This window comes from Kryptolebias marmoratus, linkage group LG12 (assembly GCF_001649575.2).
Source record: "Kryptolebias marmoratus isolate JLee-2015 linkage group LG12, ASM164957v2, whole genome shotgun sequence".
Taxonomy (NCBI): domain Eukaryota; kingdom Metazoa; phylum Chordata; class Actinopteri; order Cyprinodontiformes; family Rivulidae; genus Kryptolebias; species Kryptolebias marmoratus.
The window spans coordinates 20,670,096-20,685,521 of NC_051441.1; the positions used below are offsets into that span (position 1 = coordinate 20,670,096).

Genomic DNA, 15,426 nt, shown 5'->3' on the forward strand with positions numbered 1-15,426 from the left:
CCCACATGCCTGCATTATGTTTTTTATTGGTCTGTAATCTAATCAGAAATGCCATGTTTTCATTAGCTGTAAGCAACATATTATCAGCATTGTTCATTAAAATAGTACATTACTGATGTATTAAAATTAAATACGATAGGTACACTTAATGACATTGTATTAGCCTTTAGGTAATACAGTTGACAAGTACTTTTACTTTTAATACTTAAGTACTTTTAAAAGCCAGTACTTTCTTACTTTTACTTAAGTACAAATGTTAATGTGGTACTTTTACTTGAGTACATTTTTGTCTGAGTATTTGTACTTTTACTTAAGTACATTGTTTGAGTACTTTCTCCACCACTGGTAAATACCTGTATTAAGTTTGTTTTGAAGCCATCTTTGTCTAGAGCTTGCCTACCAACATAGCAAAAATATTGCATTGTAAATGGTAAATGGCTTGCACTTGTATAGCGCTTTATCTAGTCCAAGGTCCCCAAAGCGCTTTACACTACAATCATTCACCCATTCATTCACACATTCACACAAATCACACACACATAATCAAAGTTCTCCCTCAGATCATAAAAGTTAATTCTTGATTCCAGAGCATTAGCCTTGGTAAAACATTGTGAAGTAAATATAACTTCAGCTAATTATAATAATTACTTGATACTGAAACTCAGAATACTGTTTCCAAATTCTTAGTGTTCATTTAATTTTATTGTGTTAATAAAATTTTACTTTTGCGTAGATTTATTGCGTGTTCATATTTTTTTATTCATTTTATATTAAAATCTTGAAAGGCCAAATTTGATTTCTTTCATGATAATTTGTATGATAAAAGCCATAATGAATGATTGATATAATGCCATCATGATTCAACCTCTAGCTGCTGATATCTGATAAATAAAAGGGGTTATTAAATTAAAGTAATTTAAATATTATGTTCCCATAAGATACAGTTCAATCTGTTATTAATCATCAGTTGATCTGGTGCCACTAACAACAAGAGCTTAACCCTGCTGAAGCCCTCATAACTTCGGGCCCATTTGGCCACGGGTGGGTTAAACAACATAACATAACCTCTAACCCAAAAATGATATTCCACTGTATTAGGAATGGTCTTTGGTCTACAGATATGTGATTTTACCAGAAAAGGTCCTAAAATTGTAAAAAAAAAAACAAGTGTGATGGAGACCAGGGGTTACATCAATAATGAAATAGGATTATTGATATTATGTTGTGTTTAATTGATTTACATACCACATGTTTCTTGTTTCAGTTCTTTATTCCAGTTGTGTTTTGCTGGGACTGGCCATCCTTCCTGTACAGGGAGAATGTTGGTAAAAGAAAATGTTAATTTGTTTCTAGAATTTCTGTTGGTTTAATTTCGTTAAACAATTATGTTGTTTGAAATGAGCACTTACCTTTCCTGGTGTGTCTCCTCAGTAGTGTGGAACAGCAAAGGGAGACAAATGCTCGAGGCCTGGGCTGGCCAACCCTGGTCCTTGAGGGGCACTATCCAGCATATTTTCCTTGTTTCTCTACTCCAACACAACACAAACATTTAACCTCCGCCGGGCAAAGTGACACTCACACACACACACAGATGGAGCAAGAAATGTGGCTGCTGACCACAAGCCATAGGCACACATACACACATAGACATAAAGCATAAAATTTATTTTAGTGGATGGGAAACATCTTGAGAACCACTATAGAATTGGGATGATGCTAAAGAAATACGCCTGGGCCATTTTCTGCTGCAAAGCTATGAGGAATGTCAATTTAAAATATTGTTGTTGTCATAATTTACAGTATTTAATACCCAAGGTTTGTGGAACTGAACTAAATATATCCGAAGGACAAAAGATGGGTGATTTAACAATTCTATTTTGAAAGAGACCGGAAATCAAGAATGACTGAGTGGAACAGGAGTTAGTTGTCTTCAGGTAAGTAGACAGGTAAATGTTTTCCTGCTAAATTTAAGTTAGCTTAAGCCTTTTTTTTTTTTTTTTGGCAAATGTCTAAGAAAGTGGAGAGGATTCCAGAGATCCAAAGAAGGTAAGAGTTGCCTTTGGATTAAGAGAAAGACTGAATAGGCAGGCTGAGCGAGCTTCTTTGTCTTAAGAGGAATGCAAATAGAAAGGATCATCAGAGGAGGAGCCAGGAGACACATGGTAGATTCTACAAAGAAACACAGGTACTTATTCATGGACTTTTCTACAAACACACACACACACACACACACACACAAACGCATCACACCGCCTCCTACCGTCTGGAAACAAACATACACATTCTCATACTCATTCTGCTGTCGCACTCGTTTCTGTCATCTCTCTCACTCCCCCCCTCCTCCTTCCCTCTTTCTCTATCTTAGTAATTACTACATCGGCTGTTTTAGTGGCCCACTAGTACCATTTAGAAATTCGGTACTGTTTAGTTTAGCTTTATCTTCCTGTACACTTAGTTTAGTTCTGTACATTTAGTCATGTTTAGATCTGTTTAGTTTAGCTACTATTTTTGACTGTCTTAGCTCATGCTTAGATATGTCTGGTTTTACTTCGGCTGTATAGCGGGCCTGGGATACTTTTAGATAGTTCAGTACTGTTAGTTTTAGTTTTAGCTTAGTTTAGTTCTGTACATTTAGTCATGCTTAGATCTGTTTAGTTTAGCTTAGCTTATTTAGACAATTAGTTATCATTGTATCTTGTACCTGTCTGTAATTTTGTTTCTGTAACTTTGTCTGTAATTTTGTTCTGTGTTGTAAAGCACTTTGAGTCGCCTCGTGCTGAAAAGTGCTATATAAATAAATGTACCTACCTACCTACCTACCTTATTACAACACAGGGTTTCTTTAGTTAACATGAGGAAAATGCACGAGAAAGCTGAGGTGAGAACGATCACCATGTGACGTTAACGATCCAACAAAGAGTTATGATTCTGCCTAGCCTTAAATACCTTACTACAGCCATGCTAGTAGCTGTCACAAATTGATAGCCCCCTCCCACCCCACCCCCCCACCATTTCTTTAAATGATGCTACCCACTGTTTTTCATACCAGAGCTTTAAACAAAGATTATTTTATTGTTCAGAAATGTCAGAGATAAGAGCCATTTTGGATAAATCTTAAGGACAATGTCATGCACAATTTTGCTAAATGTCACTCATTTTGTTAGAACTCAGAGAATGTGTTGGGATTGTCTGTAAAATTGACTGAATCATTGCCTGTTTTTGTGTTGACTAAGATTGATTAGTTGTGGCGGCCATCTAGAACTGGTTGATTAAAAAAATTAATCAGTTTTAGATGTACATCCAGTAATTATTTTTTAAGACTTTCATTAAAAGCTGTCCAGTGGGTCATGAGAAATTTTTGGAAGATGAGAAACAAATAAATACACACACATGCACACACACGTGCAAAAGCATTATTGCTTGTCTTTTGGAAGCAGGCAATAATTATACAACTTCACCCAGTAAGTGACAAGACAACAAAGTATGTACCATTGCTTTGTTGTTGTTGTTTTTTTTCTATTAACATATACATGAAGTATCTGATACAGACATGTATATTTTGTTGCTAGGTGTTATTCATGTTCTCCTCAGATGTCAAGTTTGGAACAAAACTCTAAGGCTTCATAGAAAATGTGGATCGGACTTGTTGCTTTCATGTGGTTTTGGACTAAAATCTATTTTGTAAAGTGTTGTGGGAATTGTTAGAATCTATAAAAAAATACAAATTGCAAATCATACTAAAAGGGATTTTATGGTCAAAATTATTTTTATCAATCTCTGTGATCAGCACTTTGACCATATAAAAAGGCTTTTATGGTTTTGAATATTGACAATTTGCAGTATACTTTATACTTTGACCCATTTTAAGGTTATGAAAATGAAGCTTGGAAGGCTGTTGTTTCTAAAGTGATCAAGTGTCCTGATTTGTGGAACTGATCACACACTCACTGTCTTCATAAGCATGTATTGCATTACTTTTTGATTCCACATGTGGTAAACATATTGCATGTAACTTTGCTACATATGTTGGCAAAATGTTTTGAGACCTAGCAGAGAACTTATGCATGGTCCCCAAGTACACCCACATATTGAATGTGGTAAGAATTAAACAACTGAGAAAGGCATGTAAACATTTTTTGACCAGAACCATTAATAGCAATGCCTCAGTATGGAGGAGGAAATGGCAAACATAGTTCAGAAACAGTTGTATAGCGAAGTCTCATTTGACATCTTTAAATTTTAAAGCTGGCATTTAACAGTGCAGTGCTTTGTGAAATTAAATTAAATTCATATTCTGACACCTTCCAACCTGAAAGTAAAAATTATGTTTTAGTGTTTTCTACCGTTTGAAAAACACAACATATTTACAACATTCCTTAATTTTAAACCACTTTTTTTGGATATTACCACAGCATGCAGCCACCATCATGCTTCACTAAATTTGTTTTAAGGCATCAACCCTAAAACAGGCAGGAGTAAAAAACAAGTCGTAAAAAAATTAATGTTATCACTCATCTCTTCAGGCCCTAAGAAAAAATATTTCCACATTCAAAATATATATAAATGCAATATTTTGGATTTTATGAGTTGTATCTCCCAGGATACGTTGCCTTATTAAGGTATAAACAGAGCTCAAATGATAAACATATCAATGTTCAATTTCATGAAGATAAATTATACGTTGTTGAATTCCTTGGTCATTTACATTACATGTAGCATTTTTAAAGCTTATTCATTTTCACCAATCAAGCTCAGTAATCTCACAACCAAACAATCTCATAAAAAAGTGATAAAAAACTCAACATTTCATGATGAACATATAGAACTGTTTGTGCACTGTAAATTACATAAAAAACAAAACAAGACAGCAATTTCATTTTTTCAAATAATGCATACACAACAGAACACTGAAGAAAGTGTCATGGGTCCAGGTTTTCTATAATGCCCCTCAGTCTATATTTCATTTTTATGGGATTGGAAGCAGTTGCGAGGGTTTTCCTCAATGATGATGCGCAGACAAACACCACATTTTTGCAGTAGATTGTTGTCTGTCCTTCGGGGCAAAGCCTGCACCTTCCCTTGTCTTTATAGTTGGGAAGTGATCCACTCAATCAAGGCGGAAATCAAACGTGGATCTTGGGGTTGTTGGCTTTTGTATGCATTTGGTGGGGATGTGCACATTGTCCTCCACGCCCTTGGATGACCTTCCTTTATTCTTGCCACTGTGGATAAGGGAATCTGCAACCTCCAGCCTGATGTTGATGGTTATATCAGCCACCAACAATCACACCATTTTACAACAGCCACTTTGGCCTTATCATCCACCCTGTAGTCAGAGCTGCCCCTCCCTTGCCTCAGCAGAACATGGTCATGCATCCATAGATGGCATTTTCACCACTCCCTCTATCTCATGCTGGCTGAAATTACTTCCTGATCTTCATCACTGTTTGACTCAGAGTCAAAAGAATTTGGAGGGATCTCCTCTATCACACTCATTCATGTACTTTCATTTCTTTTCCCATAAAAGTAATAATGTACATTGAAAAAATTTCTACCTCTAATCTGGGAATGTATCTCAGGGGATACATACATTTCAAAAGCTGCTAAGTAACACCACAAACACAGTTGGAACATTTTTTCTTCATCAGAATATTTAGAAAAATGTCCTAATTAACTTTAGGAATTTATATTGTTGTTTTATTAAAAATGAATATGACTAACATATGATTACTTACTCCCAAGGAAGCAGGTTCGCCACCACTGGTGGCCATGTTTTCATGTGATCTAGACTTTTGATAAATGATAACATGATTAGTGAAAACCTCCAAGAACACCCCCTACAGGATGTTAAAGAGAGTGTATCTCCTGGTGCATGTTGCCTGTTTAAGGGAAGTCCAATTAGCAATGGGATAACAAGAGCTGATTTTCTCCCTTTTCCTGGTGTTTATTTTAATATTGCCAATTGCACTGTAAGTGCAGGTCATTGCACTGGATAAAGCCACATCAGTTTTCAGCTGAATTTCTAAATGTAATTTGAAGCATGGTTCATAAGCATTGTCTGGATCATCAATAGTACCAGTTGATGCTTATTAATCTTGCATTTATTAACAATGCATTTAACTTCCATTTATATTTGCCTTTTAAGAAATATTGATCAGACATCGAAAATCCTAGCTGTCATTATAAAGAGAATTTACAAATACCAGCTGCTGTTTAAAACTGTTTTTATACAACAGACTGGTGATATTAAAACATTTGATTGCAGGGACAACAAAATAAGCCCGAGATGAACTGTCTCCCTTGTCTGTGATCCTAAACAGAAATTATACTGGAGGGAGGATCAATAATTTACTTGTAGAGATGTTTTATACATGGCTTTGAGGTGGCTCTCTGGCTATGGAAAAGCAAACTGGTTCTTGACAGTTTTTTTTTTTTTTATGAATCAGTTTAGAACCAACTCTAGCACCAACAGTGATTCAGCACTGAAACTGCTTTGATGAAAGATTTATAGTTGGGACAAGCACACCGATAGGGCCACTGGAGCTGCATGAATCACTGATGAAGTTATTTTGAGTTTTTTTTTTTTTACTTTTAAAAAGACCAAGACTAAATGTGTTTTGGTCACACATTTCCATGTTTAAATGGTTGTGAAACTGCCCAGTTCTTAACACTTGAAGAAATAATAAACTAAAAGGTTTTCAATGTATTTAATACCAAAAGGGGCATCTGGTATGTTAAATGTTAAAAATAGAGTCCAACAGAGTGCCCTAAATGACCATTGGAAGAGCAAGTCATTTTATTTTACAATCAATCTGAATCCTGATCTAAAAAATCAACTTGTATTTTGTGTTAAACATAGAAAGGCACATAAAATAATTTTTTGGACTTCTTTTATTCAGCTCAGCATATAAAGAACAATATGCTTACAGGACAAAACAACTGCATCATACTAAACCTTTGCTTTATAAAACTATCTACTTTGATGCAAGGTCAGCTCTTTACAGCTCCTAAAAGGGCATTCAAACAAAGACGTTTTTCATAAACTGCATAGCAGATGTCACATAAGTAATACCTGAGGCCATGGCCTTCTTAGGCTTTTGGTTGATTTTTTTCAAAGTTTATTATTGTCTGCCACCAAAAGGCAAAAGATGATGATTTTGCCTGTGTTTGTTTCTGAGTTTGTTAAATTCAGTTTATTTACATAGCACCAATTCACAAAAATGTCATCTCAGGGCACTGTACAAAAACAACTATATACAAAAAAAGTGCCAATTAGTGAAACTTATCTATCTAAGGCAGTGGTTCCCAACCCTGGTCCTCAAGGAACACTATCCTGCATGTTTTCATTGTTTCTCCTCTCTACAGCAGGTCTTAAAGTTCTGAAGAAGCCTGTTAATCAATGACTTATATGGATAGACATGACATCACGGGACTTTGGATGAGCTAAAAACGCTGCCATCTTATGCTAGTAATTCAGTTCCGCTTTTGCGCTAATCGATACAGGAATGCCTTCATACTGTGCTGCATTTTTCTGCACAAATCTTCACGGAAAATGTCCGGACGGCGTTACATTTCATCGGTAATGTGTTTTTCTTTTAATAACAAGGCTGCTTAACAAGGAGATTAGTGCCTGAGTCTAACTTTACTGCAGAAGATGTGCATCAATACTGGACGTTATTAGCGCTCGTTTTAACGTAAAACTTTCTGTGTTATGCTTCTGTGAAGTCAAGGTCTCTCGTTTAAACATAAACATGTGTGGTATTAACTGAAAAGTTAGAATCAGGGAAGTGACTGCCTTGCTACTGCAGAGTTCATGAAGGTAAAATGCCTTTGTAATTAACCGTGCTTAAGATAATTTTATTATGTACCAAAATTGCAGACTTACATTTGTATAATTGTGTAATCAATGCATTTGCACACTGTCATATCATAAACATTTTCTGTTTATGCTTTCAGGAGGTAGACGCCCTGTTTGACATCTTTAACTCACATAATCTGCACTGCAGTGGCTTCAAACATCCTGTATATCAAAGCAACTGGCCTGAAGTTGCTGAAAAAGATAAATGGTAAGAACTTTTTTTGTTTACACTTTATATCCACCTAATATCAAAAAGTTCTGAAGCTTAGTGGATATATAAACTAAATGACACTTACATGAAATTGAGAGCATATATAAAGTTCTTTCCTGTTATTTAAATAACATTGCAGGTTTTTAACTTGTAAAATCCTGCAATCTTGATGTTTATGTATTAATATGTTTCATCAATGCAAGCATGCTGTCATTGTGCAGGTGGATTTAACAACAACCCCAGTTGTCTACAGTTCATGGCTATCTTCCGTAAGCTGATTGTGCACAGCGGAGTGTTACCCAGCGCAAGCGGAAATGTGGCCATCATGGACCACACAATTCCTCAGGTTGTCTGAAGCGGGGCATCGTGAGGCGGCAGAGTCGCTGTTAAACGACAACAACTTGGACCACACATACTGCACGTGGATATCAATAAAACATGCTATGTTTGTGTCAAACATTGTTACCTACATTGCAGGGTTTGTTGTGCGTCAGATCATGTATGTTGTATGTTGTGATGTCTGCAAAGCATCCTTAGTTTCAGCTGCTATTCAACCATGTCATGAGGAGTTGTATCAGTTGCTACAGTTGAAAAACGAAGGCGGGCTTGTCACACCATCACAAAGTGTAGTCTACATGCTCACAGCAGCAGAAAAAGGTATCAGGCTGTTCATGAACACTGCATCAGCAAAGAACATCTGTTCCGTACATAAAGTAACAATGTATGTGAAGAATGAATGTGGGGACATTGATCCATTTGCCTTGGGGAACATAACAGAGTCTCAATATGGAATAGAGAACCATTACTTTGACATCATCAAAATCTTGGTTGCCTGTTACTACACCATCAGGCAGAAACACATCGCATGTTTACGCTCCTCACATCTGAAAAAAAGAGTCTGTACAACAAAAACTGACCAAAGGCCACTAACTGCTTTCTGACAATGTATTATGATCAGGCAATTTTAAATTTGGTGTTTACATTTGTTGTTCTTAAAATACACTAATGCATTTGCCTGATATCTGTACTTGCTTTCTTTTCTGAAAAGCTTTTGACTTTTTTTTACCAAAATATTTTTATTGAGATTTTCCATATTGGAAATACAATCATTTAACAATCTGAACAAGTTTTCTTTGTAGTTATTACATGACAGTAATTATTCTTTCTCATATCTGAAGTTTGTGACTTTTAATTTTTTTCTTTAATGAAAATTTTTATTCGTTTTTTTTGATCATTTATTTATTTTTTCTTCTGGTGTATAGTCTGTAAGACAAATTTTACATTCATCCCATTTGTTCTGTATTGCTTTTACCATTGCTGATTTGACTACCATTGTGATTGTAAATAAATAATTCTGGATTTGCGTTTCTGTTAAATTCATGGTTGCTATTATTTAAATTACAATAACCTGTTATGATTATGGCCATGTCTTCAAGTTTTTTCAAGTTAACTTCCATTTCAGTCTGGTCCTGTTTACCTCTCTCCCCTCACAGATCTCAGTAATTGGCTCATTGATTTCACCTGTGTCTCTCACTACTTAACCAAGCCACTCACCTCCATTCAGTGCCAGATTATCATCAGCTTGCCTGTGGTTCTCCAGCGTTCAAGTCCATGTCTCGTTTTTGCCTCCTGGTTCTGACTTTGTTCATGTCTCCTGGTTCAACGATTTTTGCCTCAGCCCCCAACGGATTATTCCTGCCATCTGCTTTTCCGGTAACGACCCACGCCTGGCTTTTTGGACTCCTGCTCTTCGTCACGCCCCCGATCGGCACCTCCAGCCATCTGACTACCTGGACCACGACCCAGGCTTTTCCCACGGATTATGGTGAACTGCCTGCTCCCCTCAACTTGATAAGATCTGAACCATTTTTGACCTTTGCCTGTCTCTGGAACCAGAATCAGCTTCTTGAATATAAACCTTTTAAGACTTTGTCTGTTTCCGGTTTATTCTCAGAACTCAAACCTCGGTTCATATCATAACCGAGTATTTGTGACATTGTATGATAAAGTACATGCACTATTGGGCTCATCTTACCCAATAAAAAGAATTATTTTGTTAGTCCTCAACATTGTTTATATAGCCCTGCGCCTTTAAGAATACTGCAGCAAGATGGCGCCGCTTTCGCCACACCTCAGCCCAAGCCTTTAAAGCGGCGTGTCATGTCTATCCATATAAGTCATTGCTGTTAATCACTCACTTATTCAAATCAGGAGTGTCAAAGCAGGATAGTGTTCCTTGACGACCAGGGTTGGGAATCACTGATCTAAGGAAGCTTGCAGAATATGCTGAATCTTCATTTCATCTAACTCCCATTCTGAACACATTGATGACAGTGGAAAGGAACAACTCCCTTTAAACAGAAAACAATCTCCAGCAGAACCAGAACCAAGCTCAGGACAAGTGGCCATCTGCCTCGACCAACTGGGATTAGAGAGGACAGGAAAAAGATACAGACAAACACAGAATGACTGGTTCTGGTGTAGTTTCTATAGCAAGAAAAACACATGTTAATGATAAAAATAATTACAAATACAAACATGGAAAGTAGAGCAAGTAAAAACAGCAGCAGAAAGAGGAAATGTGGCCTGTCTGTCCTCCAGCAGTCTGAGCCTATAGCAGCATAACTAAAGGATAACTCAGGAAACCCAAGCCAATCCCAACTACAGGATTTATCAAAAAGGAAAGACTTAAGCCTAGTTCTAAAAGTAGATAGGACAGAAAGGATTGGAAGTTAGCTGCACAAGACAAGTCTTATGACTGAAAGCTCTGCCTCCCATTCTACTTTTAGAAACTCTAGAAATGTGGCAGCAAACAATACCCAGCCCCAATACTGAGGTTAAAATCAAAAGCAATACAGCAAAATTTTTCTGTTAGGAAAATAAGGAACAATACAATCTTTAATATAAAATGGAGCTTGGTTGTTGAGAGTGTTGTATGTAAAAAAAGTAAGATTTTAAATTATATTTTGAATTTGACAGGGAGCCAATAGAGAAAAGCTAAAACTGGAGAAATAGGATCTCTCTTCCTACCTATACTCATCAAAAAACTCTGGCAACAACATTCTGGATCAAATAAAGACTTTTAAAATAATTTTTTGGACATCTAGATAATAAAAATTTACAACAGTCCAGCCTAGACGTGATAAATGCACAGACTAGTGTCTTCCTGCATCATTTTGGGACAAGATGCTTCTAATTTTATAGATATTAAGCAGGTGAAAGAAAGCAGTCCTGGTAACATTTTTAATGTGAGGGTTAAATGACATATCCTAATCAAAAAGAACATCAAGGTGTTTTACATTGGAACTGGAGGCCAAATTAATCCCATTTAGAGAACATGAAAGGCTGCAAAATTTGTTCCTAAGAGGATCAGGTCCCAAAACCACAATCTCTGTCATGAGTTTGAAAGCAGAAAATTAACAGCTATTCAGTTTGTTTTTTACTCTAAGACATGTTTGTAATCTAAGTAACCAATTGGCTTCAATCAGGTTTCATGAATAAATATAACTAAGTATCATCAGCTTAACAATGAAAGATTATCCCATGCTGTTTAATAACTTCACCTAATGTAAGCATACATTACTAGTGTTGGTCCAAGCATTGAACCTTGACGAACCCCATGACCAACTCTAGTGTAGGACCATAGTTAATCATTAACATGAACAAACTAGAATCTATCAAATAAATATGATTTAAATCATTTTAGAGCTGTTACTGTAATCCCAATATCATGTTCAAGCCTCTGTAACAGAATTTATCTTGGTGGTCAGTGCTGCGATCTTGTAATCCTGAGGCTGCAGGTTGCCCAGGTTGCTGCAGAAAGGGCATCTGGCATAAAACAATTGCCAAATCTTTTGTGTGTTTGCTTGCTGTGCCAACCCCTGAAAACAAGAGCAACCGAAAGACCAACAATATATATATATCAAAGTGGGGAACACCCCCAAAGGTAGTGGAGAATGACCAAGCTAAGATCCTGTGGGACTTCCAGATCCAGACAGACAAAATGGTAATGGCGAACCAACTGGACATTGTGGTGGTGGATAAACAACAGAGGAAAGCAGTTGTGGTGGATGTAGCAATACCGAGTGATTGCAACATCAGGAAAAAGGAGCACGAGAAACTGGAGAAATACCAGGGCCTCAGAGAGGAACTGAAAAGGCCTGGAAGGTAAAGACCACAGTGGTGCCTGTGGTCATCGGGGCCCTAGGGGCAGTCACCCCCAAACTGGAGCAGTGGCTACAACAGATCCCAGGAACAATATCAGACATCTCAGTCCAGAAATGTGCAGTTCTAGGCACAGCCAAGATACTGCGCAGAACCCTCAAGCTCCCAGGCCTCTGGTAGAGGATCCAAGCTCAGAGGATGAAAAAAGAGACCACCTGCGGAGGGTGAGAAGGGAATTATTTTATTATTATTATATATAAACTACACAAATTTTCTTAAAACTCTCATAAAGTAATCACTGGATGCACATATGTACAAATTATAAACTTTTGGAGTCAAGACAACTTAAAATGGCCACCACAGTTAACCAATCCATCCATTTTCTTTTACCCGCTTCACCCTGGACAGGTCTTCAGTCCATCACAGGGCCACACAGAGACAAACAAGACAAACAATCATTCACACTCTCCCTCACACCTAGGGACAATTTTAGACTGACCACAGGTAATCAACCTTAGCAAACACAAAATATTGCTATAAATCAGTCACATTTGGAGACAGTGCTAAAATTTAGTGTAATAAAATTTGGTGTAAAACTACTCCCGCTTAGCTGTAGTTCATTGAGAGCTGTTTACTGCCTGGGCATAAAAGGCTGAGCTGAGGCAGCATTCTTTGCTGGTCCATTAGTTCTAACATGGTGAGTGGTCCTATTCTCAGAGTTTACTATGTAAATCTAAGAAAGAAGAAACTTACATTTACCTGTCTGCAGATCTCCTCATGCTTTTTCCAGAATATCCTCTTTGGATGTCATCCTCCGAGTTCCTTGGCTAGATATTCAGATCTTTCCTTGTTTTCCAGCCAACTAAAAATCCTTCTCAAGTAAGTCATACTCCTGTAAACCTTGCCTGCCAATCATGCAGGAGAAGTCAGCCAAGGCTTTAATCCACCACCTACCTTCTCTGCTCTCTCCACGCTCACCTTCCACCATAACTCACCTCTCCTGGATTCTTGGAATTTTCCACATTCTCTTTTGGAGTATGGAAACACAATAATTTTTTTTAAAAATCCATCGTAAACATTCTGCAATAAACTTTTACCATACTTATCTGGAAATTACCATTGACTGCTACTCTGTTCTTGTCCAGATGTTCCTAACCATCTCTTCCTGTCTCCTCCAAAATAAAATACTTTATACAGTTGTTGATGTTTTGGGTTTCTTTTGGTCTTCGTAATACTGAATCCTGTGAAGCTAAAAGTAATTAGTCTGTCATTGTTTGAAAAACAAAACAAAATAGGAGCTAACCAATAAAGACTTCTCTGTCAGCCTCTATTTATTCTAAAGTAGATACATTTATTAAACTGTGCAATCACTTTCACTGAGCCCTGACAAAGTGTAATATGTGCACAGAAACCAAACAAATGTATAAGTGCTAAATAATACAGTAATAGTACCTGCAGTGGGTGTGTTTTCACTGTATATTTCAAGAAACAAAAAAGAAGCGTGGACATGTGGCAGAAGTATTGAGTGCTTTTATTAGTGAAGGTTGATGTAATTTTATCACACTAGTGAAAGTGTGAATGCAACTGAGAAGAATTTAAATAAGACCTCACAATATTTGTCCAAGTAGCATTAAATCTGAGAAGAAACAGTTTTAAAGTGAAGCAGAAGTTTGTAAGCAAGGGAGGGGAGGGTGGGTTTGAGGTTTTGAGTCTTAAACTAAGGAATCTTGCTCTGACATTGAGCATGTACAGTACACTCTTCCATTATGACATGAATCAATTTCCATAGATTACCTCCAAATTGAATGAACTACTGCCAGCTGGTACTTTTATACCAGTTTCATCACCAAATGCACAATAGGTCAGGATCGACTAACTGAATACAGTGGCAAGTGCTTTGCTGTATGAAAGATGTGAACCTTATTAGAAACACATGTCATGCAGAGGGAATGACTTCAAATAAATCACTGAACATTTATTTTTACAAAGGGATAAACAGCTTCATTTGTGACTGTGCATGCCAATGAGACCCTCTTATTGCTTTGATTTTAACCTCAGTGCTGGGGCTGCTTATACATGTATTGTTTGCTGCCACATTCTGTCACACCACTTTTCCCAAAGGATTGGTAGATTTGATCAAATGATCAGAATGCACAACTGTATCTGTAAAACACATGGGCATCAGCCCACTGCACTGTTGATTTGTTTTTTCCATCTATACTTGTGCTGAGTTTTCACAGTGGTGATTATGTACAGAATTAACCTGCATCTGTTCATAATATTTGCTGAGGAGGTTTTGCTCAGATGGTTCCAGGAATGGATTTGTTGACTTTCCTGAAATTGCCAAATTTCCAGAAATTCATTTACCATTGCACTTCCCAGAAATACGAAAATTGTATTTTTCAGTCAGACTGTGTTTTAAATCTGTATTTTTGAGTCCACAATATTTGATCTTTCATTTTATTCCATGTGTCCCTAAAAAACATTTTTATCCATTTATTTTTTGTGTGTGTTATGTTAAAATACTTTTTAGTGAAATTGTTTCTTCTGTATTTGACCCTTTTTTTAGGTGCTTGTCACTTTGAAATGGCACATTCTTAGAAACGGACCAAACATTTGTTCTGGTGTTGTAAAGGAAAACTATAACTTATTTGTTTCAATTATTACTGCCTGCTGCAGATAGCAAAAAGGTGATAATGATTTTTGCCCATCTTGACGTGTGTGTGTCTGCATGTTTGTCTACTGATTTAGTTTCATACACTCAGTGATTTTCTCTCATTTAAGTTGTTGTGTAACCTCTTGGTCTCAAGAAGCAGCTACAAGCCTCTAAAAGTAATATATGAGAGAGCAGTTAAGATTTTGGACAGAAAACGTATAAGATCACATCACTGTTGACTTCTCAAGAAACGAAGTTTGATGAATTTTGAAAAATTGACAATTTTTCTAATCTTACACTTATTTCTAAATGCTTAAATAGACAGGCCCCTCAGGTGCTCAGTGACTGGTTGGTTCCTCTCAGATCAAGGGCCTCAGTAACTTGTGAAGCAGACTGTGGGACCTGGGAGGTTCCTTTTCAAACAAACGTCCCTTAATCTTGTTTTACACATTGTCTTATTAAGTGCATTATTTTAAGGTGGATTTTAAACTGTTTTTATTTTATATTTCTAAAGGTCCATGTGGAGACGTGCATTGC

At 36.8% G+C, this 15,426-nt stretch overlaps 1 long non-coding RNA gene across 1 annotated transcript; it reads left to right on the top strand.

Annotated features, from left to right (window-relative positions):
- Positions 1–7,488: 7,488 nt before the first annotated feature.
- On the top strand, positions 7,489–8,563 carry LOC108246740. The gene is made up of 3 exons (XR_001809040.3): positions 7,489–7,579; positions 7,957–8,066; positions 8,291–8,563. It is a non-coding gene; the product is annotated as an uncharacterized LOC108246740 (long non-coding RNA).
- Positions 8,564–15,426: the final 6,863 nt, after the last annotated feature.